Genomic DNA, 10,266 nt, shown 5'->3' with positions numbered 1-10,266 from the left:
AGCTGAACGAGACTGGCCACCCGAGTTTGTCAGGGAGTGCCCTCATGGCGAAGAAATAATTATGCCTGCCTTCTCAAATCATATTCCAATTCATAAAAAATATACACTTGCTAGAAAGTGGGCAGTAGCTCAAGCTCCTGCATTATATAAAAATCATGTAGGATGGGATGAGGACTCTCCTCCTCATAAAATCCAGTTAAAATCACAACCTACTGCACAGAGGCAGTACCCAATTAAGCAAGAAGCTAAAAAACAGGTAAAAGAGATCTTAGATCAACTTGAATATCAGGGGGTGATTGAAACTTGCACCTCACAAATGAACAATCCTTTGTTTCCTGTCTCCAAACCAGACAACTCATATCGTCTAGTTTTGGACTACAGACACCTTAACTCATGTTGCAAAACCTTTGCAGTACAAAACTCACATAGTGCTGCACTAATGAATAACATAGTGCGCAAAAAATACAAAACAACATTAGACATCTCTAATGGATTCTTTTGTCAAAATATAGCACCAGAGAGCAGATATTTGACTGCATTCTCGGTAAATGGCTCGCAAAAAAGTTTCTGCCGTTTACCCCAGGGGCACAAGAATAGCCCAGAATTATTCTCAAAGAGAGTAACAGAATTACTATAAACATACGATGACGAGGCATTATCATATGTCGACGACATTTACCTGACAGATGATGACTTGGATACTCACTTGAAGAGAGTGAACACCATTATACTTGGGTTCGCAGGAGAGGGTTACAAATTCAACTTTAAAAAATCAAGAATTGCCCATCTAACAGTCCTGTTTTTAGGATATGAATTATCAAGTGAAGGCAAAAGCCTGGCTGACAATTTCCTAGAGAAATGTGCTGTACTCCAAGCTCCTAGAACACTAAAAAACTTACAATCAATTCTAGGCTTCCTAAATTTCGGAAGAACATACATTGCACAAATTACGCAGAAAGGGTCAAACCCCTTTATGATCTAATAAAACCAGATTTTAAAAGAATCAATTGGACTCAAAAACACACAGAAATTTTGAGATCTTTACAAACAGACATGCTAATTAAAACAAAATTAGAAACACGTGATAACACACGTAATCTTGTGATCCGGGTTATCCCAGGAAGATGCGGATTCACATACCTGACCTCTAATGAGGGAGAAAAGGTACCAATTGCATACAAATCACACTTGTACACAAAGGCTGAAATGAAATTTAGTCCAACGGAAAAAATTCTGACCGCGGTACAGACTGCTGTAGCAAAGGAAAGGGCCCTAGCACAAGGTAAACGAATAATCATCGTGACACCAATACCAGCCCTGGAGGCGGTAACAAAGGCAAGCATTCCGAATGCTAAAGCACTCCATCCAAGGTGGATACAGTGGGCTAATTCTCTTGCTGCAACAGACGTGGTATACAAATTTGATCCCAACCTAAAAACACAAGAATTTCTCCAATACGAATTTGAATGTCCTCCGCCAATCGAAATTCTGCCTCTAGAACACTACGGCTGTATAATATATACAGACGGGTCAGCACAACCCGCCGTAGGGGGTAAACAAGCTTACAGTGCTGCGTGCGCGATTGTTAAAGGTCACTGGCACGAAGGGAAATTTAAACCAGCGGTCACTAAAACACAATCTCTAGGAGATTGTACAGCTCAGCGAGCTGAACTACTAGCATTCAAGATGGCGCTTGAAAATACCGATCGAGAATTCCCCACACTCATAGTGTGCGATTCGTATTACTGCGTTCAGTCTTACAATGAATACTTGCAGATCTGGCTTCAGAATGGTTTTAAGGATGCAAAAGGAGGCACAATCAAGCATAAAATGCTTTGGGAACAAGTAGTTCATTTGCAAAAAGAACTACCAAAGACTCACGTGATACATACACTGAGTCATCAACGTGATGGCGTTCACGTTGTAGGGAATTCATTGGCTGATGAGGCAGCGAAGGCAGCGGTGCAAACGGCTTCCGTAGCCGCCATCACACGGTCAAAAACAAAAATAGACAGCGATATAATGCAAGCTGTCAGCGCTACAGGAAAAGATTTGTTAGAAACACTCCCGAAAGGCTTTCCAGTGAAGTACTCATATATAACTGATACAAACAATGTTCCGTTTGCTCGAATCCCTGGAGTGGGGGATAGGGCAATTCCAAACATGGAACATAGGTTAGGACTAATCATAGCGGCACACGAAGGACTTGCTTCTGTACATGCTGGTGTCTCAGCCACAGTATCGTTATTAAAACAGAGATACTGGTGGCCACAAATGAGAAGACAAACACGGAACTATGTTCTAGAATGTGAAATATGTCAAAAGATGAAAGTATCAACAGTGAGACGACCAGCGCAGACGCCCATTCTAATCTCGGATAAACCATTAGCCTGTGTTTACCTGGACCACTGCGGTCCCTTACAAAGGGATGGTAACTATAAATATATCTTGGTTGCAGTGGATTCATGCACGAGATTCATATGGATGTGGCCCCAGCGATCGGCTGACGCCAGAACTGTTATAAAAGATTTGCGAGTCTTTATCGGCACATACGCAATTGGCATGCTGCATTCTGACCAGGGTCCTGCTTTTAGCTCTCGAGCTTATAAGGAGGCCATGACCAGCATGGGCATTGCATTGCGGTATTCTTGTCCATTTCATCCCGAGGGAAACGGAATCGTAGAAAGAAAAAACCGTGACATAAAGCAATCTATAACAGCGAAGGTATTAGGTTCGGGAGCTGGGTGGGTCAAACATCTAATAAGTGTCCAACGTAGTCTAAATAACCTGCCAAGAAATTCTCTGAGGGGATTCAGTCCGTACGAATTATTGTTTGGAACTAGAATGATGGTCTTAGATCTTGACAGTCAGAGTTCAGTGGTTAAAGAAAAAAGCTTTGATATCAAAGATCGTTTGGCTATTTTACAGGACTTAAACGAAACAAGGAAAGACCTGAGCAACATAAAGTTGAAACAACAGCCAACAACCACTGAAGAAAAACCACCTGTCCCAGCAAGACCTGTCTGGATTCCAAAAGTCGGGGATCTAGTCAGAGAAAAGATCGCGGTAATGAAGGAATTTGGGCCTTCTTACAGAAAAGCAGTTCCTGTCTTGTCTATCAACGGGACAAGATCAGTAGTACTACCGCCCCTTGCTGGTAAAAAGGAGAACAGAGTTGTATCAATCGACCTGATAAAACCACAATCATGTGGCCGATAACAAACAGTAGGCCAAGTGGACTCCCGAGAAGTAGTAGAACACCAAGGTTTGCTACAAACACAGAGGTTCAATCTAAGAGGCTACTCACATTTGAAATGCCAACAGAACAACAACAAGGACTATGCAACAATTCTATGGAACTTAAACCTCTAAAAACCCAAATAAAAACATTTAGCAGAGACACACCAATCTACAATGAAGTAACAAATGACTATGCTGCTGCAACAAAACACACTAATAAAGCAAACAGCAATCCTGAAACAATAGGAACAATAGACAGAACGGCATCCGGTTACTTCATCAACTTCAGTGATTCATCTGAAAACCTGAGTGAATCAAAGGAACAAACATCAACAAAAACCTTTAAAGATAAAGCTAAGGAACTTTTTCAACATCTGAAAGAAACCTATCTGATTTCTCCATGGATTGAATTCTGGGTGGCCTTAGGTGCACTTATCCTCATACTTTGGCTCATCATGGTACTATGTTTGGGACACTTCATTGAGGGAAAATATGCTAAAATGGACACAGCAAGCCAGAAAATCAACTTGATCCTCAAACCACACACGTCCTCGCACGTCGAGAAAAGAGAACTTTCTTCAGTCAACTTCACAGCCAATCCTATACCCGGTGGGGTAGCATGGGACAATACTGATTATGAAATCTATGGTCCGGTTGAAATCCTGAAGTATCCACATCAAATCAAGATCTCATTGAGTGACTTTGTAAAACCGAGCTCAGTTGCTGATGATTGGGACGTTGAAAGCATTAATAATATGATGTCTGACCTAGTGATGTCTGCTAAATTTACAAAACATGATTATTTGCAGGGTTCGTCTAATTATGATAAAATGTTCTGCTATAATAACTATAGTAATCATTATCTGCATAAATCTGCACAACCTAGAAATGTTTTAAATTTTAATCAATGGGAACACTGTGCAACCCCTCCAAAAGGTAGCTCAAGAACTTTTTATGAGAAATATTCATATTTTTCAGGGTTCAACACAAGTAATGCAGAAACATTTTATTTCAAATTATCAAATAAGACCGGTACAAAGACCATGCTTACAAACACTAAATTGATATATTCAGACTCGTTTTTTGAACAAATGAGTACACTGGGGTTTGATTACTGGGACAAAAATGTTGAAGTAAAAAGTGTTTGGGGTACAAAGGAATGGCAAGTACAAGGTATAGAATCATTGTTTAGAGCCTGTATGATCCCAGAACAAATTATATTTTTGAATGACACTGTTCAACAAACTACCTGTCTTGGCCTAGCCAAAATCAAAGACTTAAACAAACCGTCTATTCCAAAGCCAACAATGAACAGTAATAGCTCTATAGATGAGGAGATAGACGTAAACCATATATTAAGCCAAAACAGAACACATCCAGATTGGAAAAAGTGGTTGATCTGGCCCACAGATACTAATAACTGTCAAGACAGATTCCTGAACAAAATCCAAGGGTTCAAATTGACCAGGCCAGACCCTAGATATTCCCAAAGACAACACCCAGGGATAATTACCACGTACAGTGTGGGCAAGCTCTGCCTTCAATGGCTACAAACATCCACACTGGCAGAAATTAAGCAACACCGAACTTTACTTACTGATGGTGCTGACTTGCGTGATTTCATTATGGGACCGCGCAAACAGCGTCAAAAACGCTTCATAGCAGCCTCTGTATATGCAGCTTATAACGAAGCCTGGAAAATAACTCAAATTGAAACATCAGAGAGAATACGGGAAATTGACCGTATTCATTTGGGAAAATCACTTTCTGTAGTGGACAATGGGTTAATGACTCTGTCCTCCAGAATATACTCTTTGGACAGCATTGTGTCTTCAGCAATCGACATAATATCGCAAGACTTACTGTTATTACAACACGGTCAGTCCCAATTGCGTTCTATTGTACAACTTGGCTGGACGTTACAAAATCTGCGTTCAGGCTATGTGCCTTGGCGTTTAATCAACACAATGTCACTATTCAATATCTATAACCTCACTGATAAACAAATCAGTATGGCACAGAAGGGTGCTGATTATACAATCCTGAGCATTGAGAAACTCGAGAGATTACCATTGACAATGTCAGAACGACCTGTCAGTGAATGCATAATACATGGAATAATTAGTATTCCAATATCTACTTTCAGGTTTCAATACTGCCAAAAATATATACAGGCTGGCATGTACGAAAAATTGGGTAAAGGGTACATTAAGTCAACATGGAACTTGCCCTATTCACATGCATGTGTCAGTAATAAAGGCCGGAAAGTGTTTCTTAGTGGCAATAATTGTGCAATGTCACTAAGCGGTACACTTCTGTGTAATGGTATTAGTTTACACGGAGCCTGTGAAGGGTCCTCAAATAACCTTTCATGTCACCAGCTAGGCACACCTGCGACACAAATAGAACCATTCTTTAGGAGACTATCGAACGGGAGTTACATTATAATTGTAGACCGCAGATGTTGTAGCTTGGTGCCCGGAATAGCTTATCTCATAACTACGACTGCAAAGGTCATGTGCTGTGAACGAGTATTGTTCCCCAGCGCAATGCCAGACAGGGAGGCAAGGTTATGGCCGAATTTGAAAATTTCTTCCATTAGAGTTGATACTTTAAGCAGAATGAAAACTGTGCTCCTTCAGACGCCAACCAGGCTCACGTCATCAAAAGAAACGTATGATCTCCAAGTTGCAAGGACAACGGCAGAGATTCATTCATTGTTATCAACTAATTCCCCCATACATTTCGCAGAAATCCTGAACGAAATCTTAAATATTTCTGATACCAGTGGAGTCTCAAATGTATTTAAGATAGTGTTTTCAGGGGCTCTAACACCATTTAAAGCCATTCTGGGTATTTTTCCAGACTTTGTCCATTCCATTTTTGGTGGACTTCCTCTCCTTTTGGGACTAGTGGCAGGAATCCTATTTTTGATTCTATTATTTCGCTATGGCAAACCGTGTCACAGACAAAACACCTGCGACAAGGGAAGAAACAATCCTAGCCATTGGATAACGGGACCGGATATCTAAAATCCTTGGACTGTCCCGGCTTAGAGACCTGAACATGACTTGGTTTCTTTCATTTAGACCTATGTGGCAAAGCTGTGTTTTACCTGTATTAAGGTGCTTGCTATGCGGAGAAGAATGCGTGTTAGACACCTGTCTGACGCTACAATCGGATGCGCCAATGGATGCAGAAACTTTGTTGGGTCCGGTCACGGCTCATGCATTGTGCTGTCCCCAGCGGCTACCAATCCTGATGACGGCATTCGTGGAGACTTCACCACTACGATTGAGGGGTAGTGAGGTTCAAGATGAAAGCAGCATCGATCAGGTACGACCTTCTGTCAGCTATGCTGATCAAAACATCAATGAAGGCAATCATGCTCATGAATGCATGGTAACATCTTTTTCCGAGTTAATGGAACTTTCACAGGAAGCTGTTGACAGCTTTTTCGAGAGTCTAAATGATATGATGTTCTCACCAGAGCAGAAATAATGACTTTTGAGCAAGCTAGCACAAGGCGTTCCCAACACCCTGAATTTGGCCTTCAACTTTGTTAATAAAGTATAATGAACAAATTTTTTTCAGTTTACGGACAGCGAAGCATAATTTTTCAGCGACCCCAAAATATTTTGCAAATTTTCGGGACACTTATCTTCTGCTTAAAGTAGAAACTATTCTTAGAGAACTATATTTCTATTTTAGGACCTTTAGAGACATTAACTGCCCTCTGGCCTGTTCATAAATATTTTATTTTGTGATGAAATGGTCTCGCACTTTTTTCTTCTGTATTAAGAGCCATTTCATGTGTTATTTCCAATAATTTATTAATAATGATGTATGAATATGCGTGATTAATTTAGCATTTTTCTACTGCTTGAGTGCATATAATGCTTATGATTATTTTTTTCTCGTATATTACATAATTTCAAAATGCATATGGATGTATTTTGGGGTGGTACGGTATACACATACACTACTGTATATTTACTATGCCTAGATTTGTAAATATGGACATAGTTAGCGTGGAGTGGGTGTGATTTATTCATATAGGTTCTGTATCGATCCCCCTATTCCTGACCCTGTTCTGGTTAATAATTAACTAGCAGCCATCCCACGGTGCAAAAACCGTTATCTGATTAAGCCACACCACGGCACAGGAACGCGTTATCTGATTAGGTCATAACGCTTGCCATCTAATTAGGCAAGCACTATTCCTCCAGCCCCTGATAAGGCATACGGAGTTCTCAAAACAAATCAAACCTATGACAACCTGGGAAAATCCCTGCGGCCATTGTTTTGATTTCACCGAGAACTTCAGTAAAGAATGTGCTAACGACCAGTCCGTATGACATCCTTATTGACGTATCTATGTCCATCCTTACGTCAATCTCGACACCTTACAGGTATAAATATTACTGACATTGCCTTAAGCAAACACGCGGTGGTGACGAGATCGGAGCAGCGAGACTTGCCGAAGAGGCCAGCACAGAGCGGACCCCGCTGGCGCTGCCCCGCCTTCCTGACGCGCTGAGAACGAGACGCTGCTTTTCTCCTGCCGAGAAATCCAGCTCCGGCGCTTCCAAGCAGCCCTCGCAGGCAGCTGGAATATCAAGACCAGAGACGAGAGATACCAGCCCTCAACCATTCTAGATCTCAGGTACAGAACAGAACAACCCCTTGCAGAGAATTCTTGAGTCAGTCACTTGGCAAAACAAACTTAACTTAAACTGCTACTTGTCTACTCCCGCCCACGTATTAGGCTTAGGTCAGGTACACTGGGGTAGGCGTGGTTAGAAGCACCAGTTGAGTACAATTAGTCAAATGTATATATGTATGTATCTATTTTATCGATTTTAAATATCATATGGCTTAGAAACCATATCAATGCTTCTGCAGTATTATTTTATACTCCTGCTTTTATTGTATGCACTTTACTTACCCATACGTATCGCGATAATATCGATTCATTTCTCTTGTACGAGAAAAGAGACTGATCAATAAATAACATCTTTTATTGAACACGCCCGTCTCTTCCTTTTCTCTACAATCTGGTGAAACTAAGAATGCACGTACTGACTGAGTAAAATAAGTTGTCTTTTGTTTTCACACGACTCTTGAGATACACTCTTGATTAGGGGAGAGCAAAGTTGTCATGTTCTATGGTTGTCAGAAACTAAATCCCTTCTTGTCTATCCAGGGAGGTTAAACTCCTCCTTGCCTATTCGAGAAAGTTTCTAGTGAACTCTGAGCTAGCTGGCAAAACCCAAAACTTTAAGTCTAATATCGTCAGTAGAAGACCTAGTTAACCTCCGTCCTAGGTCTATACTATTGAAGGTATTATTCCAATGCGCAGAGCCTATTGGGATAATAGGAACTACACTACACTATGTTGAGGGGCTTCCCTTCCCATTGTCCATGCAGTGCCGCGAAACGACCCTGGTCGTCCGTTTTGTGGTGTAGTACCATAAAGGGTGATGTTTTTTTCATTAGTATCCCTACCCCTCTGGAGCCAGACGTGAATTCCGCATGCGTCGCCATGACATAACCACGCCTGTCAAGTGCCTTACATGCTGGTCCCGTGAGGTGCGTCTCCTGAAGTAGGATAAGGTCAGGGCCCTGGCGCTTGATTGCCTGCAGTACTAACCCTCGTTTTATTTTATCTCCCAACCCTCTGACGTTCCAAGTAAGTAGTCGCAGGGGGGACACTGCAAGTGTCTCACGGGCACCCTCAGTGGGTTCAGTGTGCAGTTGTTGGGACATTGGATCGCCTGTGTAGTGTTCCGTGTGTCATAGCAACGATCATAAAATATTTGGAGTGTGTAATGTGGGGGCGTAGAAGAAGCATGTTGCCCAGTCCACGCATGCAACGCATGGTGTGGGGGGCGTTTTTCACTCCTGACGGTCCTAGTGAGGACTTACTGTGGTTCCAGCGTTTTGGTATGGCGTGAGGGAACTGCTTAGCGCCCTGCATGTTCGTGTATCCTGTCGTGTGAGTGATGACTGCTAACAATAACCATAACTGTGTAACTTCCCGTCCAATCCCCCTCCCTGCTCCCCGGACATACCCCCGCCCGCTTCCCCAACTGTGCAGAGTGCTTTAACCCAACCCAAACTATTTTACTTGCTTGTGGGGGTGGTGAGTCCCCTGCAGGCACCGGCTCTGCCCACCTTACTTCGCTTCACCAGGTCCAGGTCCATTGCCCACATCCGGCCCCTCCCTTCCATGATTCAATTTCAGCCACGGCCCGGTTGACCTGAGTCAAGTAGATTTTGTTCCACGTCGGATTCTGCTCCCACTGAGTTCTCACTCTGCGCCGACTGCTCGGTCTGCTTTCCTGCTTGGTCTCCGGTACGATGGTTCAACCGATCCCTGTGCGGCCGGCGAGGTCTGCCCACCTGTCTCCAGCCGTCAATCCAGTCCTGAGCCACCTCCGGCTTGTCGAAGAACCATGTCTTCCCATCAGCTACAACCCGTAGTTTGGCAGGGAATAACATTGAATATGGCAGTTCTCTGTCCCGCAGCGCCTTCTTCACCTCGGTGAATGATTTCCTGCGTCTGGCCACTTCCGCCGTGTAATCTGGAAAGAAAGCCAAGGTCGAGTTCTGGAGTTTAATGGGCTGTGAGACCCTTGCCGCCTGCAGAATCGCATCCCTGTCTCTAAAATTAAACAGTCTAGCCAACACTGGCCGTGGCGCCGCTCCCGGTTTGGGCTCGCCTCCGGGTACCCTGTGTGCCCTTTCAACCGAGAAGAAGTGCGACAGCCCTTTAGGCTGTAGTTTATTCTTGATGAGATCTTCTACGTATAGGTCCATCGCTCTTTTCCCTTCAGTCTCTGGAAGGCCAAGGATGCGTACATTATTTCTCCGGGAACGCCGCCCTTCTTGGTCGTCCAGCTTGTCTTGCAGTTGTCGAGTGATCTTGTCCATCTGTTCCATAGCTAGTTGTAGGTCCGAAGTGTCCTCAACAAGAGACTTCGTAACCACCTCCACCTGCGCCACTCTTTCCGTAATTTTTTG

This window comes from Lissotriton helveticus, chromosome 8 (assembly GCF_964261635.1).
Source record: "Lissotriton helveticus chromosome 8, aLisHel1.1, whole genome shotgun sequence".
Classification (NCBI taxonomy): Eukaryota; Metazoa; Chordata; class Amphibia; order Caudata; family Salamandridae; genus Lissotriton; species Lissotriton helveticus.
This window is presented reverse-complemented; position numbering follows the sequence as displayed.